We start from the raw sequence: 26,300 nt of genomic DNA, 5'->3' as shown, positions 1-26,300 counted from the left end.
TTTACAATTTTTGCACATGTTTAAAAAAAAAAGGGACCAAGAGAAAATGATGATAAATCATTTATCTAACTTTATATCAAAAACACAAATTTAGGTAAAGAAATTATTTATTCTTTAGGTAAAATCAAATGTTGAGACAACTGAGTCTAGGATACTAGACAGATTTATTGTTATCCAGTTTTTAAAAAATTCTAATCAAAGTAAAATCAATAAAATTTTCTTTTGGAAGATGCAGATAATCATTGAAAATCGTATACAGCACTATAATTCAATCATATAATTATACTTTATGTTTAGAAGTTCTTTGTTTTCCTAGTCTTATTTTCTTCCAAAATTAAAGTCATACCAATCATAAAATCCCATTTTTGAGCAATACTTAGCATTTTCTTTTGTATATAAATGTGTATATGAATATACTTAAATGTAACATAATTTTTATCCAACTGCATGCCATCATATGAAGATATTATAATCTACTTAAATATTCCCTAATTTTAGATATACCAGGATTAGTTTTCAGAATTGAAATTACAGTGTCAAAGGAAGTGGATATATATTCTTATTAAGTAAATAGCAGTATATTCCTAAATTTATTATTTATTTTTGTTTTTATTTAAATTCTAGTTAGTAACATACAGTGTAATATTAGTTTCAGGTGTATGTATATTCCCAATTTTAAATAACTAGTCAGGTACAAGTGTGTTTGCAAATGCTTTTTCAGCATACATTAAGGAGTTTGTGTGGGTTTTAAAATATACATTGTTGATATGTACTTATTAAAATTTCCCATAAATCCACATATGATGATGGCTTTCAATTTTATTATTTTATTCTATTTCTTTTTTTATTCTGTTTTAGTTATTTATATCTATGTTTATAATTATTCTTTCTTGTGGTCATTTTTTGTAAAGTTTTAAATATAGAGCTATCATTTGTAATAAATAAAAGTATATCTCTTTTCCAAATTTGCAAGTGCTTTTAATATTTTCTGTAACATTAATTTTGCTTGTGACAAATTTTAAATAATTTACTCATTAATTCTCTTGGTCCAAGATTCATCTTTTGGAAGGTGGAAGTCAAAGGCAAGATTTAAACCTCTTTTATATATTTATCTTTTGTTTACACATGGAAATGTATTTTTTTAAAGATGTATTTATTTATTTTAGAGAGAGAGTGCAAGCAGTGTGAAGAGGAGAGGGAGAGAATTCCAGGCAGACTCCCTGCCGTGTGTGGAACCTGATGTGCCCCTATACATGGAAGTGTATTTTTATAACTCCTATAATGATTTCTTTTTTTCAACTTTCTAAAAATATTTTTTTCATGAAATTTTTGTTATTATTTTGTAGCTATATTTATGGATACAAATTTTATTACAATAAAATGATTTCTTTATTATATGCAGTTTAAACTCTAACATATTAACTTATTTGATATGAACAATATTATTAGGTTATTGTTTTTAATTTAAAAACAATCACTCCATGCTCTTGCCTTTGTTTTAAACTTTGTATTTAATTATATTTCAATGTATCTTTTTAAAGACAACTGGTCTTTAATTTTAAAAGTTATATATGCACATTTGCTTCTTAAAGAATTCACTTCTCCAAAGAAGACATACAAATGGCTAACAGACACATGAAAAAATAGTTCATCATACTAGCTATCAGGGAGATTTAAATCAAAACCATATTGGGATAGCACTTTATACCAGTTAGACTGGCCAAAATCAACAACACAGTAAACAGTAAGTGTTGGAGAGAATGTGGAGACAGGGGAATCCTCTTACACTGTTAGTGGGAATGCAAGTTGGTGCAGCCACGTTGGAAAACAATGTGGAGATTCCTTAAGAAATTAAAAATAGAGCTACCCTAGGACCCTGCAATTGCACTATTGGGTATTTACCCCAAAGATACAGATGCAGTGAAAAGAAGGGCCATCTGTACCCCAATGTTCATAGCAGGAATAGCCACAGTCACCAAACTGTGGAAAGAGCCAAGATGCCCTTCAACAGACAAATGGATAGAGAAGATGTGGTCCATATATACAATGGAGTATTATGCCTCCCTCAGAAAGGATGAATACCCAACTTTTGTATCAACATGGATGGGACCGGAAGAGATTATGCTAAGCGAAATAAGTCAAGCAAAGAGTGGAGCATAAGGAATAACACGGAGGATATTGGGAGATGGAGAAGAGAAGTGAGTTGGGGGAAATCGGAGGGGGATCATCTGTTTTCTTATGCACTCTGTTACCCTCTGTCTTTTTTTTTTTTTTAAAGATTTTATTTATTTATTTGACTGACAGAGATCACAAGTATGCAGAGAGGCAAACAGAGAGAGAGAAGGGGAAGCAGGCTCCCCACTGAGCAGAGAGCCCGATGCGGGGCTCGATCCCAGGACCCTGGAATCATGACCTGAGCCGAAGACAGAGGCTTAACCCACTGAACCACCCAGGCGCCCCACCCTCTGTCTTTTGATTGGAGCATTTAGCCCATTTCCATTTATAATAACTATTGATCATTACCGTTTTGTTACTTGTTTTGTGACTGTTTCTATAGATTTTCTCTAATCCTTTTTTTCTCTTGCTTTCTTTCATGGGTTGTTGGCTTTCTTTAGCATTATACTTGGATTCCTTTCTCTTTACACTTTGCATATCTATTGCTGGTTTTTGATTTGTGGTTCCCATTAAGTGTGTATATAACATCTTCTGCAAATAGCAGTCTATATTAAGTTGAGGGTCACTTAAGTTTAAACCCATTCTTTACTCCTATTCCCCTCTCAACATTTTAGGTAGATGGTGTCATATTTTATATCTTTTTATTTTATGAAAGAAATAATCTCATAAATATCTATACTACTCAAAGCAACTTACAGATCTAACGCAATAACTATCAAAATACCAACAGCATTTTTCATAGAACTAGAACAAACAATCCTAAAATTAGTATGGAGTCACAAAAGACCTTGAACAACCAAAGCAATCTTGAAAAAGAAAAAAAACTAGAGGTATCAAAATTCCAGGTTTTAAGTTATATTACAAAGCGGTAGGAATTAAAACTGTATAGTAAATATAGTACTGGCACAAAAATAGAACACAGATCAATAGAACAGAATAGAGAGACCAGAAATAAACCCAAAATTATATGGCCATTTTATCTTCCACAAAGGAGGAATGAATATACAATGGGAAAAAGATAGTCTTTTTAACAAATGGTGGTCAGAAAACTGGTCAGCCACAGGTAAAAGAATGGAACCGGATCACTTTCTTTCCCCATACATAAAATAAACTAAAAATGGATTAAAGAATTAAATTTGAGGGGTGCCTGGGTGGCTCAGTGGTTAAAGCCTCTGCCTTCAGCTCAGGTCATGATCCCAGGGTCCTGGGATTGAGCCTCACATCAGGCTCTCTGCTCAGCAGGGAGCCTGCCTCCTCCTCCTCTCTCTTTCTGCCTGCCTCTCTGCCTCCTTGTGGTCTGTCTGTCAAATAAATAAAAATCTTAAAAAAAAAAAAAAAAGAGAAGACTTAAATTCGAGACCTGAAATCATAAAAATCCTTAAAGAGAACACAGGCAGTAATCTCTCTGACATTGGCTGTAGCAATGTTTTTGTAGATATGTCTCCTGGGGCAAAGGAAAAAAGCAAAAATACACTATTAGGACTACATCAACACAAAAAAATTTCTGCACAGTGAAGAAAACCAGCAATAGGGACGCCTGGGTGGCGCAGTTGGTTAGGCGACTGCCTCCGGCTCAGGGTGTGATCCTGGAGTCCTGGGATCGAGTCCCACATCAGGCTTCCAGCTCCATGGGGAGTCTGCTTCGCTCTCTGACCTTCTCCTCGCTCATTCTCTCTCTCACTGTCTCTCTCTCTCAAATAAATAAAATAAAATCTTTAAAAAAAAAAAAAAACTAAAATGCACAGAAGGACAGAAGTTATCTGCAAATGAAACATCTGATAAAGGATTAGTATCCAAAATATATAAAGAAATGATGCAACTCTACCCAAAAACCAAATAATCCAATTTAAAAAATGGACAGAAGACTTAAAGAGATATTTCTCCGAAGTAGACATCCAGATGGCCAACAGACACTTAAAAAGATGCTCAACATCAATGATCATCAGGGAAATTCAAATCAAAACTATAACAAAATATCACATCACAGCTGGCAGAATGATTAGAATCAAACACAGAAGAAACAACAGGTATTGGCAAAGATGTGGAGAAAAAGGAACCCTCCTGCTATGCTGGTGGGAATGAAAATTGGTGCAACCACTGTGGAAAACAGTATGGGGGTTCCTCAAGAAATTAAAAATAGAATGACACTATGATTTAGGAATTTTGTTATTGGGCATTTACCCAAAAAATATGGAAATACTAATTCAAAGGGATATATGCACCCACATATTTACTGCATCATTATTTACAATAGCCAAACTATGGAAGCAGTGCAACTGTCCACTGATAAAGAAGATAAATAATATTGATCTATCTATCTATCTATCTACTTATCTATATCTAGTTATCTGTCACGGAATATTATTTAGTCATAAAAAAGAATAAAATAAGTGCCATTTGCAGTGACATGGATGGAGACAGAGAGTACTATGCTAAGCAGAATAAGTCAGTCAGACAAAGACAGATACCATATGATTTCACTCATATGAGGAATTAAAAAAAAACAAACAAGCAAGGAAAGGAAAAAAAGAGAGAGAGAGAAAGAATACAAATCAGAGATAAACTCTTAACTGTACAGAACAAATTGATGTTACCAAAGAGGAGGTAGGTGGGAGGGTGGGGGAAATGGGGGATGGGGGTTAAACAGTACACTTACTATGATGAAACAATAATAACAAAAAATAATGATAAAGAATTCTCTTTCTGGGGCGCCTGGGTGGCTCAGTGGGTTAAGCCTCTGCCTTCGGCTCAAGTAATGATCTCAGAGTCCTGGGATCGAGCCCTGCGTTGGGCTCTCTGCTCAGCAGGGAGCCTGTTTCCCTTCCTTTCTCTCTCTGCCTGCCTCTCTGCATACTTTGTGATCTCTGTCTGTCAAATAAATAAATAAAATCTTTAAAAAAAAAAAAGAATTCTCCATAAGTGACTCTTAATCTCACAAAACAAACTGTGGGTTGCTGGGGGGAGGGGGGTTGGGAGAAGGGGGGGTAGGGTTATGGACATTGGGGAGGGTATGTGCTTTTGGGTAAATTGGAAGGGGAGATGAACCATGAGAGACTATGGACTCTGAAAAACAATCTGAGGGGTTTGAAGTGGCGGGGGGGTGGGAGGTTGGGTGGTGGGTATTATAGAGCACAGCTTGCATGGAGCACTGGGTGTGGTGAAAAAATAATGAATACTGTTTTTCTGAAAATAAATAAATTGGAAAAAAAAAATTCTCTTTCTTGGTTCAGTTAATTTGTCAATTTTTATAGTTTATTATTCATTTATTATTCTCTGGCGGATTTGAAAAAAAATAGAGTGAAAGCTGATTAACCCTAATCATGATAATAAAGAATTTGCATAAAAAAATCTTAAGTATAATTCACCTATGTAGATCTAAATAAAATAGTATATTCAAATATTTTGTAGGTTAATTAAGTCATTATATAAGTCAATTAATTAAGTCATTTAGGAAAGTACAGTTTTCTGGACTTTAGTTTTCTCTGTAAAAGGAAGAATTTCGACCAGCTTCAAAATTTTTCACTTGGGAGACGTCTGTTTCATAGAATCATTTGGACATTTTTTGTTTCATTTGTTGTTGTTGTTTGTTTGTTTGTTTGCTTTCTACGAATGGTGAGTTGGTATTGGCATTTAATAACTGGCAGACCAGGACTGCCAAACATTTGCAGTGTTCAGCATGGTTCTGTCCAACAAATAATTTCATATTTGCTGTAAATTTTTTTTTTGCTCTATAATGTTACAGTTTCCTAACCTGTGGAAAAAGAATATAACAATGACGTAGACAAAATGTCAAGAATCCTATATTTAAAAAAAAAAGCAAACACTGAACTTGAGTGTCTTTGAAGTCCTTTTCAATTTCATTGTTCATGGATCTGTGAATACAATACTTAATAGTTATTTAATTTTTAAAATGATAGTTTCATTTTTAATCCATATTCCCAGTAACCTCTGCTCAGCAAAACTCCTACCAGAATAAACGATCTATGCTTTAAAGCTTCCCTGTATCTTTTCCAATGTTTTTCATTCAGTGATTGCAAGATATATAAGAAATTTTTGAATTACTGAATGAAAACTGATTTAATTTTAAAAACTTATTTTAATTTTTAATGATTTTATTTTTTAGCATATATTTCTACTAGAATGAAATAGTGTTTCATTTAAAAAACTCAGACTTGGGGGGACAAGATGGCGGGGTACTAGGAAGAGGCGTCTTTTCAGCTGGTACCCCAAAGTGAGCTGATTACCTACCAAAGAACTCTGATCACCCATGAAATCAGCCTGAGATCAGAATTATACACGTCTGGATCTCTACAGGGGCAGAAGACGCCAGTGAGCAGGTAAAGCGGAATGGGAACAGCAGACTGATATCGGAAGATAAACAAAAGGGGGAGGGAGCCACCAGAGGCGACCGGTGCAAAAGTAATACCCCGATACGAGCGAGAGTGCCCTGCGTCTGGGGACCAGCATTAACTCGGAGACTGGTTGAAAGCACTCCAAAAGAGCAAAGGATCGCGGGGGCAAACTGTGGGAATCGGGGCGGCTAGGGACAGGGGCTTGAGTCCCCGGTCCCAGACGGCCTCCCCGGCGCGGAGGCAGAGAGAGTGCAGCGGAGAAACCGGCTCCTGGTCCCTAAGCCGCCAGCGTGCCCCAGAGCGCGGGGTTCCGGCTCCTGTGAGGGGATGGGAACCGGTCTGCAGAACACGCGCTAGCCCTACCACAAAGCTTGAGATGCGCGTGCACGTCGCTCCAGCTCTCCTGGGTTTCTAAGGCCCTGGGGCGCTTCTTGACCCGGGCCATTGTTTCAAAGTCTAAGCCTCGCGCCCGCGAAACTCTTCCCCGGACAGAGGCGCGCAAAAGCCCAGCCTGCGGCTTACGGACCAGCGCCCCGTTCTCAGTGCCCCAGACGCGCGCCCGACCCACAGCCGCCTCTGAAAAGAGGTGCGCGCAAGCCGGGCACTCCCAGCCCCGGCCAGCGGCAAAATCTCAGTGTGCGATCACTGCTTGGAACCTCTCTGGTGGTCAGGAGCTCCCAGACAGCCGCCACTGCCTTGGCTTTGGGGACGAGCAAAAGATCCTGCGCCCCCAGGGTCTTTAACTTGGAACCTGCACTGCCAGCATCCAAGGGGGAATTTATTCAGCTTCTGCACCCAGACTGAGGCTTCTGAGACGGAGATCAGGAAGTGTTCCAGGGTGCACCTTGACTGCACCAGAGTTGATACATCCAGCTACATCTGTTCAGTCTTCTCCCACCAAAATGACTAGGAGGAGGAATGCCCAACAGAAGAAAAATACAGAGGATGGACCTTCCGCAACAGAGCTAACGGCTATCAACATAGACAATATGTCGGAAAGAGAATTCAGGCTAACAATTATCCAGGCAATAGCTAGGTTGGAGAAAGCCATGGATGACCAAACAGAATTGATTAGAGCCGAACTGAAAGCGACCAGACAGGATGTTCACAATGTTAGGGCGGAGCTTAAAGCTACCAGGGAGGAGGTCCACAATGCTCTCAATGAGTTCCAATCCAATCTAAACTCTCTCAAAGCTAGGGTAACTGAGACAGAAGATAGAATTAGTGATCTGGAAGACAAACAGATAGAGAGAAAGGATCAGGAGGAAGCCTGGAACAAACAGCTTAGATCCCACGAAAGCAGAATTAGGGAAATAAGTGATGCCATGAAGCGTTCCAACGTCAGAATTATTGGAATTCCTGAAGGGGAGGAGAAAGAAAGAAGTCTAGAAGATGTCGTGGAACAAGTCCTTCATGAAAACTTTCCGAATCTCGCGAATGAAACCAGCGTTCATGTACTAGAGGCTGAACGGTCTCCACCCAAGATTATACACTCCAAAAAAACATCACGACACCTGATAGTCAAATTGAGAAATTATAATTGTAGGTATAATCTCTTGAAAGCTGCCAGGGCAAAGAGGCTCCTTACTTACAGAGGGAAGCCCATCAGAATAACGTCAGACCTGTCCACAGAGACCTGGAAAGCCAGAAGAGGCTGGCAAGATATATTCAGGGCACTAAATGAGAAGAACATGCAGCCAAGAATACTTTATCCAGCAAGACTGACATTCAAAATGGATGGAGAGATAAAGAGTTTCCAAGACCGGCAAGACTTAAAAGACTATGCAACCACCAAGCCGATACTGCAGGAAATATTAAGGGGGGGTTCTATAAAAGAGGAAAAATCCCAAGAATAGCATTGAACAGAAATATAGAGACAGTCTACAGAAAGAAAGACTTCAAAGGTAACTCGATGTCAATAAAAACGTATCTATCAATAATCACTCTCAATGTGAATGGCCTCAATGCACCCATAAAACGGCACAGGGTTGCAGATTGGATAAAACGACAGGACCCATCCATATGCTGTCTACAAGAGACCCATTTTGAACCTAAAGATACACGCAGACTGAAAGTGAAGGGGTGGAGAAGCATCTTTCATGCCAATGGGACTCAAAAGAAGGCTGGGGTAGCGATTCTCATATCAGATAAATTAGACTTCAAACTAAAGACTATAGTCAGAGATACAGAAGGACACTACATAATCCTTAAAGGGACTATCCACCAAGATGATCTAACAATTGTAAATATCTATGCTCCCAATATGGGAGCAGCCAATTACTTAAGAAAACTGTTAATCAAGATAAAGAGTCATATTGATATGAATACACTAATCGTAGGTGATCTTAACACGCCTCTTTCAGAATTAGACAGATCATCGAAGCAGAAAATCAATAAAGAAACAAGAGCATTGAACGACACATTGGACCAGATGGACCTCATAGATATATACAGAACATTCCACCCTAAAACAGCAGAATACTCATTCTTCTCAAGTGCACACGGAACCTTCTCCAGAATAGACCACATACTGGGTCACAAATCAGGACTCAGCCGATACCAAAAGACTGAGATTATTCCCTGCATATTCTCAGATCACAATGCTTTGAAACTGGAGCTCAATCACAAGGAAAAGTTCCGAAGGAACTCAAACACCTGGAAGCTAAAGACCACCTTGCTTAAGAATGCTTGGATCAACCAGGAGATCAAAGAAGAACTGAAACAATTCATGGAAACCAATGAGAATGAAGACACTTCGGTCCAAAACCTATGGGATACAGCAAAGGCGGTCCTAAGGGGAAAATATATAGCCATCCAAGCCTTGCTCAAAAAAATTGAAAAATCCAGAACACACCAGCTGTCTCTACACCTTAAAGAACTGGAGGATCAACAACAAATCAAACCAACTCCACACATAAGAAGGGAAATCATCAAGATTAGAGCTGAGATCAATGAGGGAGAAACCAGAGATACAGTAGAACGTATCAATGAAACTAGAAGCTGGTTTTTTGAAAGAATCAATAAGATCGATAAGCCACTGGCTACACTAATCCAAAAGAAAAGAGAGAAATCCCAAATTCATAAAATTATGAATGAAAGGGGAGAGATCACAACTAACACCAAGGAAGTAGAAACAATCATCAGAAGTTACTACGAACAGTTATATGCCAATAAGCTTAGCAACCTTGATGAAATGGATGCATTCCTGGAAAAATATAAACTACCAAAATTGAACCAGGAAGAAATCGACAACCTGAATAGACCGATATCTAATAACGAGATTGAAGCAGTGATCAAAAATCTCCCAAAAAACAAGAGCCCAGGACCTGACGGATTCCCTGGGGAATTCTACCAAACCTTCCAAGAAGAAATAACACCTATTCTCCTGAAGCTGTTTCAAAAAATTGAAGCAGAAGGAAAACTTCCAGACTCTTTCTATGAAGCCAGCATTACCCTGATCCCCAAACCAGGCAAGGACCATACCAAAAAGGAGAATTTCAGACCAATATCACTGATGAATATGGATGCTAAGATTCTCAACAAGATCCTAGCCAACAGGATCCAACAACACATTAAAAAGATTATCCACCATGATCAGGTGGGATTCATCCCTGGGCTACAAGGATGGTTCAACATTCGTAAATCAATCAATGTGATACAACAAATTAATAGGAGAAGAGAGAAGAACCACATGGTCCTCTCAATTGATGCAGAAAAAGCATTTGACAAAATCCAACATCCGTTCCTGATTAAAACGCTTCAAAGTATAGGGATAGAGGGAACATTCCTGAACCTCATCAAATCTATCTATGAAAGACCCACAGCAAATATCATCCTCAATGGGAAAAAGCTTGCAGCCTTCCCGTTGAGATCAGGAACAAGACAAGGATGCCCACTTTCACCACTCTTGTTCAACATAGTATTAGAAGTCCTAGCAACAGCAATCAGACAACAGAGAGAAATAAAAGGTATCCAAATTGGTAATGAAGAAGTCAAACTCTCTCTCTTCGCAGATGACATGATTCTTTATATGGAAAACCCAAAAGACTCCACCCCCAAACTACTAGAACTCATACAGCAATTCAGCAGCGTGGCAGGATACAAAGTCAATGTGCAGAAATCAGTGGCTTTCTTATACACTAACAAGGAAAATACAGAAAGGGAAATTAGAGAATCGATTCCATTTACTATAGCACCAAGAACCATAAGATACCTGGGAATAAACCTAACTAAAGAGGTAAAGGATCTATACTTGAGGAACTATAGAACACTCATGAAAGAAATTGAAGAAGACACAAAAAGATGGAAGACCATTCCATGCTCTTGGATCGGAAGAATAAACATCGTTAAAATGTCTATACTGCCTAGAGCAATCTATACTTTTAATGCCATTCCGATCAAAATTCCACCGGCATTCTTCAAAGAGCTGGAGCAAATAATCCAAAAATTTGTATGGAATCAGAAGAGACCCCGAATCGCTAAGGAAACGTTGAAAAACAAAAATAAAGCTGGCGGCATCACCTTACCTGATTTCAAGCTTTATTACAAAGCTGTGATCACCAAGACAGCATGGTACTGGCATAAAAACAGACACATAGACCAGTGGAACAGAGTAGAGAGCCCTGATATGGACCCTCAACTCTATGGTCAATTAATCTTCGACAAAACAGGAAAAAATATACAGTGGAAAAAAGACAGTCTCTTCAATAAATGGTGCTGGGAAAACTGGACAGCTATATGTAGAAGAATGAAACTCGACCATTCTCTTACACCGTACACAAAGATCAACTCAAAATGGATAAAAGACCTCAACGTGAGACAGGAATCTATCAGAATCTTAGAGGAGAACATAGGCAGTAATCTCTTCGATATCAGCCACAGCAACTTCTTTCAAGATACGTCTCCAAAGGCAAAGGAAACAAAAGCGAAAATAGACTTCTGGGACTTCATCAAAATCAAAAGCTTCTGCACAGCAAAGGAAACAGTCAAAAAAACAAAGAGGCAACCCACGGAATGGGAGAAGATATTTGCAAATGACAGTACAGACAAAAGGTTGATATCCAGGATCTATAATGAACTCCTCAAACTCAACCCACACGAAACAGACAAACACATCAAAAAATGGGCAGAAGATATGAACAGACACTTCTCCAATCAAGAAATACAAATGGCTATCAGACACATGAAAAAATGCTCATCATCATTAGCCCTCAGGGAGATTCAAATTAAAACCACATTGAGATATCACCTTACACCAGTTAGAATGGCCAAAATTAACAAAACAGGAAACAACATGTGTTGGAGAGGATGTGGAGAAAGGGGAACCCTCTTACACTGTTGGTGGGAATGCAAGTTGGTGCAGCCTCTTTGGAGAACAGTGTGGAGATTCCTCAAGAAATTAAAAATAGAGCTTCCCTACGACCCTGCAATTGCACTCCTGGGTATTTACCCCAAAGATACAGATGTCGTGAAAAGAAGGGCCATCTGTACCCCAATGTTTATAGCAGCAATGGCCACAGTCGCCAAACTATGGAAAGAACCAAGATGCCCTTCAACGGATGAATGGATAAGGAAGATGTGGTCCATATACACTATGGAGTATTATGCCTCCATCAGAAAGGACGAATATCCAACTTTTGTAGCAACATGGACGGGACTGGAAGAGATTATGCTGAGTGAAATCAGTCAAGCAGAGAGAGTCAATTATCATATGGTTTCACTTATTTGTGGAGCATAACCAATAGCATGGAGGACAAGGGGCGTTAGAGAGTAGTAGGGAATTTGGGTAAATTGGAAGGGGAGGTGAACCATGAGAGACTATGGACTCTGAAAAACAGTCTGAGGGGTTTGAAGTGGCGGGGGGGTGGGAGGTTGGGGTACCAGGTGGTGGGTATTATAGAGGGCACAGCTTGCATGGAGCACTGGGTGTGGTGAAAAAATAATGAATACTGTTTTTCTGAAAATAAATAAATTGGGAAAAAAAAAATAAAGTAAATCTGAAAAAAAAAAATAAAAAAAAAAATAAAAAACTCAGACTTTCCTTCGGTTCCATATGTTTCTCAAAACTAGTTATACTATTTTGTAAAAATATCATATTAGCTCAAATTTGCATATGTTTTTGCTATTGCTAGTTTACTATATTTTTTTCCTTTTCATTTTTTATCATTTCTGAGGTCAGTAATAAAAATATTACTCTAAGATATCAACCTTTGTGTTAGTAAACACTGAATTTAAAATTGTAATTGATTTAGAGCTTGAATTTATATTTCAGTAGTTTAAAACTTCATCAAAAAAATCTTTTGAGCTGAAATTTTCTTCTTTTCTTCTCAGCCTAAAGGTGAATATTTTGAGAAATTTGACCAAAATCAATTTAGCAGGTTTTTCTTTTTCTTATACTTACATGAGAAAGAAAAAAAGTTAATTTTCTCACTCTGACAAAAATCCCTCCAGCATCTGTTTCCACTCACATTACTCAAAAGAAGTTAAAGTTATAAACCTGAAACTTGATAGGATTGGAGCGCTTATTGTAGGAGAAAAAAAATCAAAATAAATTTGTAAAAATTTTTCAAGTTTTTTGGAAGTTTTAATGGTATATATACAAGTTTGTGAAATGTATTATAGATTATTGTTCAATTTCTCTAGTGAATAGCACTGAAGATTAGTGGACTGAATACAGAATTAAAGTTAGAAATTCTCAATTCTAATTTTGGCTTTTGCTATCAACTTCTTTTTGCTTTGCTTTCTCAACCTCTATTCCTTAAAAAGGTGAGAAAATAATAGTGATCAGTTTGGTACATTGCATTGTTGTTAAATGTGAGTAGCTATTTTATTGATTATTTAATATATCCCAGGAATGGTCCTCTGGGAATAAAATCTTCATTCTATTACTCCATCAAATTGATTAACATTTTTTCTGGGTCTGATCTACTTCAAGTCTTCTTCCGCATAATTTACTTGACTATAACTAGTAAGAACCAATATAAGGGAAGGAGATTTAGTCAATGAAAATTGTAAGTTTTCATTGGTAGTAAAAACCAAAGTCAATGCCCTTTCAATAATTCCTACCTAGTGACCTAATGCTAGAATTTAGACTTCTGAGTTTCCTGATATTTTTTCTGATATTTCTGATATTTTATCAATATCACTATTAGTATTTTTAATTAAGTAACTATAGCATCTTAAGCAGAGTTGTGAATAAATTTTTCTCCACCAACTCATTTATGCAATAGAATTATTTTAATTTGATAAACTTGAGAGTAGTTCCTGTTTTGGCTCCCAACACACATTAAGGTTTTAGATCAAATGAAAACACATTGACATCAGTGACATACCATTTCTATTCTTTCTGCGATAACAGCAAAATTCACCACATTGAGTTCTTAATATAGCTGCCTGAATTGCATCTAATCTACTTTCAACATTATTCTCACTGACCCATATGTTTGGCAACCAAAACCAATTACAAGCCTTATTAAAGCTTGATACAATAGCAATGTTATTTTACTGGCACCTTATTTTGTGCCCATGTTACTTTAGATTTACATTGGTTCACTATGGGCCATATGATGCCCTATCATAGGGAAAAATGATACAGAAAATTCACTGAAATTTACTTGAGAAAAACAAGAGTGCAATTTGCCACACAGCATGCCCTCCGATATGCACAAACAAGAACTTGTCATAACCATCTGTAGCTCTGTTTACATGAACATGCACACAGGCCAAAAACCAGAGGAAGTCTGTCTGAATTAATAAATGTGTGGAAGAGGAGCTTGCAAAAAATACATCTTTAATAGATACAGGCAAGTCTGTTTTCAAGTGCAAGGGAACTTGGAATCAACAAAATTTACCATCAGCCCAAATTTGTTTGTTGTTGTTTTTTTTTTTTAACTTTTCAGAAACATGCCCTGATATCAAAAAAATGTGCTGGAATCAGGAGAGCTAATTAAAATAATGATACATATTTTTTGCATATACATAGATTTCTGACAACTTGATTTGGTAGTGCTTTACTAATGATAAAATGATAGTAACACTGGTTGAAATGTACTGTTCTGAAAGAAATAGAGTTGTTTCCCATACTCTATCATTTTGATCCTCAAAACTATACGTGTTCTAATAGTTTCCTTATTTTACACATGGAGGGACCAAGGTGCTTACCAAAGGTCACGATATTGGCACACAGAGACAGGTTTGCTGTTAGATTCCAGGCAAACAACTATTCCATATCCCACTAATGTCTGTCAGTGAATTATAAGAGAATGAAGACTCTAGGTTAGGGAGTTCTTAAAGGAGTAACTATGTGGTATTACTCAAGTGTTTATTGAGTAATAGGCAGTGGACATTTATAGCTGACACAATGCTGATTATGCTTGAGGCATAACATATGTCTCTTCACAGAACATAATCTTAAGATGTAGATGCCAAATTTGTGTTCTATTAGTACAGAAGCAATAAATCCACTGATATTTTACTTAATTTTCAAGAATGATTAAGATTCAAAGTCTCCATCATGACCCATAAGAGCCTAAATGAGCTACCTGTTTTCCCAATTATGTAATCTACTTTTTCTACATTTTGCTTATTCCTTTATGGTCACATTCCAGTGTATTACCACTTTAGGATGTTTGGAATGCTGTTACCACAGATATTTGCATGGTTCTCTCTCTCAATTCCTTCCAGAATTCGCTCAAAGGTGACCTCTGTGAGACTTTCTCTGGTCATCCCATCTACAAATGTAATTTTCCTCCTTGTTATGTACTTTGATGTTTTATTTTACTTATTAGCATTCATTATAATCTAACAAAATGTATACTTATTTATATATTCACTTCTTATTGTCTGCATCTTCCACTAGAATGTAATCTTCATGAGGGTAGAGAATTCTGTTTGCTAATTCAGGAAGTTCCTGACAAACAGTAGATACTCAAGAAATACTTAAATGAATGAAGAGAATGGGTGCATGAATAGATATAAGTGCTGGTTTTCATTTCCCTTTGTAATTCACACACACAGTAGTTGCTGACAAGTATCTGCCTACCTTGTCTCATTACCAGTTCTCAAAAGGCTGGAAAGTCTTCCTTACTCATCCATCTAATACTAGGTACCCCAGCTATTACCCACATGTCTGGAACTTTCTTGTTTGTGTTAAAGCTCCCCTCTGATATTTCTTAGAGTGTCAGGTCCTTTTATAATCCAACTACAAATTATCTCCCCCACCTCTAACAAAAGTCTACTCTATTATCTAGGATTCATTCATTCTAGAAATTTATTTCTCAGACTCTTCCTTCTCCTAGCTATACTCAGTCCTTCTATACCATATTCTTTTTTTTTTTAAGATTTTATTTATTTATTTGTCAGAGAGAGAGGAGCGAGAGTGAGCACAGGCAGACAGAGTGGCAGGCAGAGGCAGAGGGAGAAGCAGGCTCCCTGCCAAGCAAGGAGCCCGATGTGGGACTCGATCCCAGGACGCTCGGATCATGACCTGAGCTGAAGGCAGCTGCTTAACCAACTGAGCCACCCAGGCGTCCCCTTCTATACCATATTCTAATGAAGTCATGTCTTGAAATGACCTCCCTCTGAAATACTGGTAGGCTCATCACTGGCACATCAGTATTATAAAAAATGATTAAGGCCCATTTCAAGGTACATTTCTTTTTGGTTCATTTTTTCTTTCTTTGTTTTTTTTTTGGTTTTTGTTTTTACTTTTTTATCAACTAAGTTTCTTATTCAACTATTCCAAATTTAGTCATTTTGGCAAAGGCTTCAAAGCATACATTTATCTTATTAATATATAGAATTGTACATTGGTCAAGTAGCCACAGAATTCACACTCTACAAATATTTTATCCCCAAGATTGTAGTTGAGTATGTCCTAGAGCAAGCACTGGCTTTATTTCTAATATTGGCTAAGAGTCTTACAGAGTTTTGTATGATTTTACAATAGCGAGATATAATTTATAAAAAATGTTTTCCTAGTGCCTGGGATTCATATATTTGTGCATTTCAATTTAGGCTATTATAGACATTCAGTGTTTATCCTAAGTGTTTAAGCGTTCATGCTTATAAGAGGAATTTCTTTCAAGAACTTTCATCAAAATAAAATCCAAATCCCTTTTATAACAAACAACATAACAGAGAGCAAGACATCTTGTTCATGCTTGATTAGTAACAAATGTAGAAAAACCTCACAGGATACCATCCTCTACAACCCTGTTCAGCAATTCCCTCATTCTATTTATATGAACACCCAAAAACTCCTGGAGAAGTTGAGTTTTTATTAATTTCACAGAAAAAAAATAATTTTTTGAACTACTGCTTTAAATATAATGCAGGGATTAGCAAATTCTCACATTTTAAGGATACCAAAGTGGAAAAAAAATTCACATGATGATAGTCATTAAAAACTCTTTAGGGGCACATGGCTGGCTCAGATGGTATAGTATCCGACTCGATCATTGGTTCATAAATTTGAGCTCCATGTTGGGTGTAGAGATTACTTAAAAAAATTAAAAATTAAAGAACTCTTTAAAAATATTTATTGTATGTCTGGATGGAAGAATATAAAATTTCTTGTTTCAGACCTCATCCCCTTTCCCATTTGGAAACTCTTTAACAATAACTTAGCTTAAATTATTTTTTGACAATTAAAAATGGAATTAATTAGGGAAAGCTGTGTGGCTCAGTCGGTTGGGCCGCTGCCTTGGCTCTGGTCATGATTCCAGCGTCCTGGGATCGAGTCCCGTGTTGGGCTTCTTGCTCAGCAGGGAGCCTGTTCCTCTCTCTGCCTCTGCCTGCCATTCTGCCTGCTTGTGTGTGTGTGCACTCACTCACTCTCTCTCTGACAGATAAGTAAATAAATAAAATCTTTAAAAAATAGCATTAATTAATGTTAGCTATGAAAACTGTTGGCGAGTTCCCTTAACCCCTAGCTAAAGGCACTAAAATCACCAATGGTTCTACATTGGGAGCTGTTTTTCGTTATCTGTAATGCTTTCCTCTGATACATATCATCCTAATGATGGTAACTTTTCTTCTGGAACTCTTTAGAAAGACATTCTTCATAGAGCCCACTTTTCTCATATAGCTGCATCTATTTTGCTTATCCACTATTTCTTCTCATACACTCCAGAAGTGTTACCATAAACACCTATTGATTTGGTCCATTAGTTTTATAGCTTTAGGGTAGAAAATTCACAGTATCAGAATATTTAGGATAAAGTAGGCCTTAGTTTGAACGCTGGTTCTGTTAAACTGTATTCAGTAAATAATTCAACTCAAACCTCTGATTTTCTCATCATTAGAAATTTGTAAGATAATGTATAAGCAAATGGCATATAGGAAGTAGTTGATAAAGGCTATCTTATTACTTATTGAGCTATAAATATGTTATGAACTTATTTATAAGGTCATATTCATCACATTGGTAATGGTTAAGGTACAGATGATCATAAAACATTATTTATCAAAGAGTATATACCTATTACCTTTATAACTGAATACTCATATTGTCTAAAGATAATACTCATTGACATTAATACTATGATTGTAGTAACCTCCAAACTAGTCCTTATATCTGAAGTCAGTTTGTCCCAGAAACAGATTCTGAGAATGGTATTTGTGTGTAGGCCAGTTACCGGGGAGGTCTCTCTGGAACAATACCTGTGACACTGTGAAGGGAGATGCATTGGTAGAGGGAAAAGGTAAATTGTGATGCATTTGCAAAAGTTTCTATAGAGGCCTTGGCTGATCCTTTGAGGGACTCTAGAGCAGATATGGACTTTTGGAGCTGTTCTCTTTCAGTCAAGACAAAACGGCCAGGCGTTTGTACCCCAACATGGACCAGACATTGGGTGCAATCTACTCTCAAGGAGTGACCATTGTTCTGGGTGAGGTAACTCCCTTCCAGGCAAGCTAATTCCTAAAGAGGAACTCAGCTATAAGCTGTCAGTAGCCAGCATGCCTGGTGGCTAGAAGGATGAGTGCCTTGGTTTTATTTATTTATTTTATTAACATATAATGTATTATTTGTTTCAGGGGTACAGGTCTGTGATTCATCAGTATTACACAATTCATAGCACTCACCATAGCACATATCCTCCTCAATGTCCATCACCCAGACACCCCATCCCTCCCACCCACCTCCCTTCCAACAACCCTCAGTTTGTTTTCTGACATTAAGAGTCTCTTATGGTTTGTCTCCTCTCTGGTTTCATCTTGTTTCATTTTTCCCTCCCTTCTTCTATGATCCTCTGATTTGTTTCTCAAATTCCTCTTATCAGTGAGATGATATGATAATTGCCTTTTTCTGATTGACTTATTTCACTTAGCATAATAGCCTCTAGTTCCATCCACATCATTGCAAATAACAGGACTTTTTTAATGGCTACATAATATTCCATTGTATATATACTACATCTTCTTTATCCATTTATCTGTTGATGGACATCTAAGTGCCTGGGTTTTAAATGGGGGATCTATGTATTGTCCTAAAGGATCTATTACCAAATTGATACACTTCATAGAACTGTATTTTTTTTAAATATGAAGTATAACTTTGGAAATATTATATTGGACCAGGTAAGAATGTTAAAGAACACACACATAGGGGCGCCTAGGTGGCTCAGTGGGTTAAAGCTGCTGCCTTTGGCTCAGGTCATGATCTCATGGTCCTGGGATAGAACCCTGCATTGGGCTCTCTGCTCAGCGGGGAGCCTGCTTCCTCCTCTCTCTCTGCCTGCCTCTCTGCCTACTTGTGATCTCTCTCTCTGTCAAATAAATAAATAAAATCTTTAAAAAAAAGAAAGAACACACACATACTCACTCAATCATTATGTATTGTTTAGCATTTTAACATAGATTATGTAGAACAAAATTAAGAAGAAAACATACCTTTTTAAACAGAAAACTTACTATAAGTGTGTGTACAGATGATATAAATATCATCTCTATTTATCTTTCTCTCATTTTCCTTCAGAATTGTAACTGAGAAAAGACACCATGATTTCAATATTAGGATCCTTCTGATATTCATGAGTGTAGTGTAGAATAGTTTTCTCAAAAAAATCTCACTCGTCTTACAGTAACGACCAGATCAGGCTTATAATTCCTCCTTACACATTTTGTAAATAAGCATGCAAAAGGTCAACAAAGTCAAAGAATTCACACAAATGGATTTTGAAAAGAAGCCTTAAGAATTTTAGTTCATCCACATGAGAACACTTTATTGGAAATAGTACTTTTTTTAGTATACCAACAATTTCATTACATCTACAGTTTACATACATAGAAAATTTCATTTAAACTTATTTATTTAAACTATCTAATTTTGTTCACTTGAAAGCATTTAAGCATATTGATGTTTTTCCATGAAATTAGTGTTTATATCTTTTATATCAACGCTCTTGAAATGGATGAATTTCAGACTTGTGCCCTATTGTTAATAGGTCTCTCTTTATAGAATCAAAAGGGTCATTGCTTATCTTGTTCTGCACATTGCTGAGCTAATGTAAATATGCACTTCATTTGAAGTTAGTAGAGTTTCAGTTCTTAGGGTTTTTTTTTTATGGAATAGAGCAAAATGAGAAATTTATTATCAAGAATTTCTTTGTAGAATATCTTCTTAAGTCACATTTTTATAGTGTTTTTTAAAATCAGTAATTGATTTTGCCTAGCTAGGAAAGATACAGGCTAATAAAAACAAATAAAGTCTTTCCATTTTATTAGACAGAATTAGCATCCTATTTTTGATATGTGAAGAACCAGTCTACTTTCATTTCAGTCTGAAGTTGGTCTGGATTATTCCAGGCACTTATCTTGTTGTTTTATGTCATGTTACTAGTTTAAAAACTATTTTATAGTGCAGTTATTGTTATCCACTTTAGAAATAGTAAAAAATTGAGGACCTGAGCGATTAAGTTTCTTGTTCAAAGTCAATAGTTAAGCAAACCTAACTTAGGTAAGTCTAAATTTGTCTGGGGTCTCATGGTTATGACTTCCCCTAATCCAATGTGATGAAAAGGATAACAATGGGTTAATAAGAGGCAGATTGAAAAATGCATTTTAATGAATTAATTTACATGGATATCCATTTGCTCTTGACTCTTGAAAGTTCTAGACTCCTGGCCTGTAAACCTGAGAATAAAGAAAGTATTGTTTGTTTGTTTGTTTTTTTCACTAACTGTGTATAACTTGTCATACTTCTTACATATCAATGTGCTTATACATATAAATGTCCACATATATAAATGAATACATACACACACACACACACACCTCACACAGTGAATTTTTGATGTATACAGAGTCTGTTTGAAGAGGGCAGTATATTTTAATGAATACAAATATAATATTTGGATTTTTACAATCCTTACAATTCTATTTACAATTTATGTGAATTGGAAAAATTATGTAATCATTTTAAATCTCAACTTTAGATCTGTGAGATAGAGATAATGATAAGATTGTTCTAAGAAATATAAATGATACTCCTTCACTATCTTTTGATTAGTAATCAATATATTTTAGCCATTAGCAAAATTATATATTGAATGGTATTTATAAGAAATTTAAACAGTTTTACCTCACTGTGTCTCAATCCATATAGTAAAACTAAAATTCAAGATATAAAAATAAAAAAGTAAGTGATGAAGACTTGAAAAAACACAATTCTTTCATTTGTGCCTGTTAAATAGAAATATAATCATTTTTACAGTTTTAATAAAGTTACATATTTTGGAAATGGTTTTGATTAACTATTTTTTCCAATTGCCGAATTACATTTATAAAATTGCAGAAAGTCTCTCAACTTGATTAGAAAAACACCAGAGAACTAATTAAAATATAATATTAGATTCATCACATTAGTACATCGTAGGCTGCATTGTAAATCAGATTAACAACAAGATTCAACTTGCTAATCTGAAAATTATTTTCCTCTAAAAATCCTCAAATGAAGGTAAGTATTCCTATATACTAATAGAATATTGTATACCCTTATTTTTACAGAAAATTATATTTTTTCTAAAACTTAAGAAATCACTAAATTATCCCTATCAAAATTCACAGAGAGGCACTGGTAATAGTGCTATTTAGATATTAAATAGGACACATTATAATAAGTTTTACTATTTTTCAACTGTTTTTCTCTTTGCTTTCACACTTAATGCTTAACAATATATAAATTAAACATTCATTAAGCAGACATTATGTTCTAAGAACCGTGAAAACTATATACAAATAGAATAGTAGAGTAGGAGAATAAAGACAGGTGATGATACCATCAGACTAATTCCAAAGCCTCAGAAGATTTGTATAGTATTAAATAGTTCCTAAGATTTGTATAGTATTAAATAGTTGAACTCAGTGTTAAAGTATAGAAGTTTTGAATAAGACACAAATTGAAAACAGAAAGAGAAACAGAAGTAAAGACACAATGGTAGGAAATATACAGCATGTTATGGAATGCCAATAATTTTGAAATAGCTAGACAAGGACAAGGTGTAGGAATGTATTTGCCATGAGATAGAACACTATAATTCAGGGATACTCATTGGGATAGACTCCTTCTAGGAACCCAGGAGACACCAACACACACACACACACACACTTATATATATATTTATATATATATATATGATGTAAACACACACACACACAGACACATATTTAATTACAGAATTGATATAAATTGAGGTATATATATAATTGATATATATTGAGGTAACCAGTTTGAAACATTGTCCCTCTCTATCCTAACTTGTCTGTGATAATTTCCCTCATGCTAGGTGGCACTGGAGGGGCTACTGCCATTTCTATTATTGACTAGTGGGAACTGGGTCATAAAAATACCAAGGGTTGTCTGAGAGTGGCAGAGCTCTCAGATATCAGAGTGGGTAAGCTGGCTGCAGAGACGGAGCTGAGAAGTGGGCTCTCAGCTTGGGGTTACCTTAAACCAAGATCCAAGGCATACTCAGACCACTGCTCTTCAAGCAGGAACCCCACAAATGGCAGATATGGGAAGAACCCATCCTTCCTCCTCTGGCATGTCAGTGCAAGAGTGCACTGCAGGAATCTGCTGGGTTTGGAAACTCCAAACTGGGCCCTAATCAGAGATTGAAACATTTGGTAACAGGCTGGGTGAGCATGGATCACAGCCAGAGACCAGGGAGACAGGAATGATTGACTACTTTTGTCTGAGTGCTTTGAGGAGTGGGGACCTGAGCTCTTGGCTCCTACTGGCCAGACATTGGAAGGCTGCCATTTTAATTCCCATCCTCCAAAGCTGTATAGAAAGCGTTTGGGGTGGGGGGGACAAAAACAAAAACTGAGAGCAAACCAGAGCAGGTTACTTAGCCTGGCCCCTGGCAAGGGCAGTACAACTCCGCACTGGGAAGAGACATTTGAGATCATAGCAACAGGCCCCTCCCTCAGAAGATTAGCAAGAACATCCTGTCAAGAACAAGTTCACCGATCAATAAGAATTGCAGAACTCCAGAGCTAGGGGAAAGCAACACATAGAATTCATGGCTTTTTTCTAATGATTCTTTAGGCTTTCAAAGTTAAATTAAAATTCTTTTTTCTTATCTATTTTTTAATATTTCATCTTTCTTATTTTAACATTTTACAACTATTTTATCAGTACCTTTTAAAAGTCATTTTTAAAATTTTTATTGTTATAATCATATTCTATCCCTTCATTGTATTTAACTTTTTTTTTTTTTTTTGTATACAGGTTTTTCTTCCTTTAAAATTTTGGGATATAGTTTTTTCTAATAGAGCAAAATATACCCTAAATCTAGCACATGGCTTTATTCCAGTCTCCAGGCTGATCACATTCTTTCTTTTTTTTTTTTTTCTTTTTCAACTAACTTCTTATCAATTCCTTTTTAGAATATTTTTTTAATTTTCATCTTTATAATCACATTCCAACCCTTCATGTTTATAATTTTTTGTATATATATATATTTTTTTTCTTTCTTTCTTTAAAATTTTGGGAGGTAGTTTCTTTTAACAGACCAATACACATCCAAAATAAAGTGTGTGGCTCTGTTCTATTCACCAGTCTAATATATTTTTTTTCCATTTTTTTCTTTTCTTCTTCATGTCTTCACCTCCCAGTTTTGGGTTTCTTCTGATGTGGTTAGTGTATATCTTTCTGGGGTTGTTGCTACCCTTTAGTTTTCTTGCCTCATACAGGGTCAGCTCAGAAGTGGCAGCAGCATGGTTTACTTTTGGCTGTATCCTCTGCTTCTCTTGGCTGAACACCCTGTTTTTGCTCATCTCACTCTAGAGGTCACAAGAAAGTAAAGTCTCTGAAGCAACCCCAGACCATGACTTACACTCTCACCATCCAGGATACATGCTCCTCAACTGACCATTTTAACAAGAAAAAGGTTCTTGTTAGGTTAACCGACTTGAGATAATAGGGAGCATTTTCTGATCGGTATCATGAAGAGGAAACAGAACATAAATCCAACCTCATGCACACCAAGAGCTGTACCAGCTATTAACACCCAGCAAGTAATCATCACAACATGGCAAAACTCAATTGCGCTGGCCCATTGCTAGCACCAGTTTGGGGGCAGCGACAGAATGAGGGATGGTGACATCTTTTCTCATCTTTTCTTACCTGGATAAAATGACAAGGCTGAAAAACTCAGTACACTCACTAAACTCACTACAATAAAAAGAACAAGAGGCAGTACCGACAGGTAGGGACCTAATTAATATGGACATTACCAATATGTCAGAACTAGAGATCAGAATTACAATTATCAAGGTGCTAGCTGGGATCAAAAAAGCATGGAAGATACTAGGGAATCCCCTTCTGGAGAAATAAAAGAACTAAAACAGAATCAAGTTGAAACTTAAAAAAAACAATTAGTGAGGTGCAATAAAAAATGGAGGCTCCTACAACTCGGTTAAATGAGGCAGAAGAGAGAATTAGCAATACAGAATACCAAATTATGGATAATAAAGAAGCTGAGCAAAAGAGACAAACAACTACTGTACAATGGGGTGAGGATTCGAGAGATAAGTGATACCATAAGACGAAATAATATTAGAATAATTGGGATCCCAGAAGAAGAAAGAGAGAGGGGGGTAGAAGGTATATTGGAGCAAATTATAGCAAAGGATTTCCCGATTGTTGGTGAAGGGAACAAGCATCAAAATCCAGGAGGCACAGAGAATACCCTCAAAATCAATAAAAATAGGTAAAAACCCCATCTTAAACATACAAGTCTCTGTGACAAAGAGAAAATCCTGAGACCACTTGGGTAAGAGGCCTATAACACACAATGGTAGAAATATTGGATTGGCAACAGACCTATTCACAGAGACCTGGCAAGCCAAAAGGACTGGCATGATATATTTAGAGCACTAAACAAGGAAAATATGCAGCCAAGAATATGATATCCAGCTAGGTTGTCATAGAAAATAGGAAAGATAAAAAGCTTCTAGGACAAACAAAAACTAAAAGAGTTTGTAAACACCAAACCAGCCCTCCAGGAAATATTGAAAGGGGTCCTATAAGCAAAGTGAGAGCCTAAAAGTAACGTAGACCAGAAAGGAACAGAGTCAATATACAGTACAGTCACCTGACAAGCAATACAATAACATTAAATTAATATCTTTCAATAGTTACCCTGAATGTAATTGGGCTAAATGCCCCCAATCAAAAGACACAGGGTATGACATTGGATTAAAAAAGAAGACCCTTTGATATGCTATCTGTGAGAAACTCATTTTAGACCCAAAGACACCTCCAGATTTAAAGTGAGGTCATGGAAAACCATTTACCATGCTAATGGCCATCAAAAGAAAGTAGGGGTGGGGCCATCAAAAGAAAGTAGGGGTGGCAATCCTTATATTAGATCAATTAGATTTTAAGCCAAAGACTATAATAAGAAATGAGGAAGGACACTATATCATACTTAAAGGATCTGTCCAACAAGAAGACCTAACAATTTTAAATATCTATGCCCTTAACATGGGAGCAGCCAATTATATAAATCAATTAATAACAAAATCAAAGAAACACATCAACACTAGTACTATAATAGTAGGGGACTTTAACAACCTCCTCACTAAAATGGACAGATCATCTAAGCAAAAATCAACAAGGAAATAAAGGCTTTAAATGACACACTGGACTGGATGGACATCACAGATATATTCAGAACATTCCATCCCAAAGCAACAGAATACACATTCTTTCTTAGTGCCCATGGAATATTCTCCAGAATAGATCACATCATGTGTCACAAATCATTTCTCAATGGGTACCAAAAAATTGGGATCATTCCCTATATATTTTCAGAACACAATGAAACCATAAGAGGAAAGTTAGAAAGAACTCAAATACATAGAAGCTAAAGAGCATTCTACTAAAGAATGAATGGGTCAACCAGAAAATTAAAAAAATAATTTAAAAAACCATGGAAACAAATGAAAATGAAAAAACAACAGTTCAAAATCTTTGGGACATAGAGAAGGTGGTCCTGAGAGGAAAGTATATAGCAATACAGGCCTTTCTCAAGAAACAAGAAAGGTTTCAAGGACAAAACCTAACCCTACACCTAAAAGGAGCTGGAGAAAGAACAGCAAAGAAAGTCTAAACCCAGCAGAAGAGGAATTATAATCAGAGCAGAATTCAATGAAATAGAAACCAAAAGAACAGTAGAACAAATCAACAAATCTAGGAGCTGGTTCTTTGAAGGAATTAATAAGATTGACAAACCTCTGGCCAGACATATCAAAAAGAAAAGAGAA

Source organism: Neovison vison, chromosome 12, assembly GCF_020171115.1.
Source record: "Neovison vison isolate M4711 chromosome 12, ASM_NN_V1, whole genome shotgun sequence".
Taxonomy (NCBI): domain Eukaryota; kingdom Metazoa; phylum Chordata; class Mammalia; order Carnivora; family Mustelidae; genus Neogale; species Neogale vison.
Note: the sequence above shows the minus strand (reverse complement) of the source record.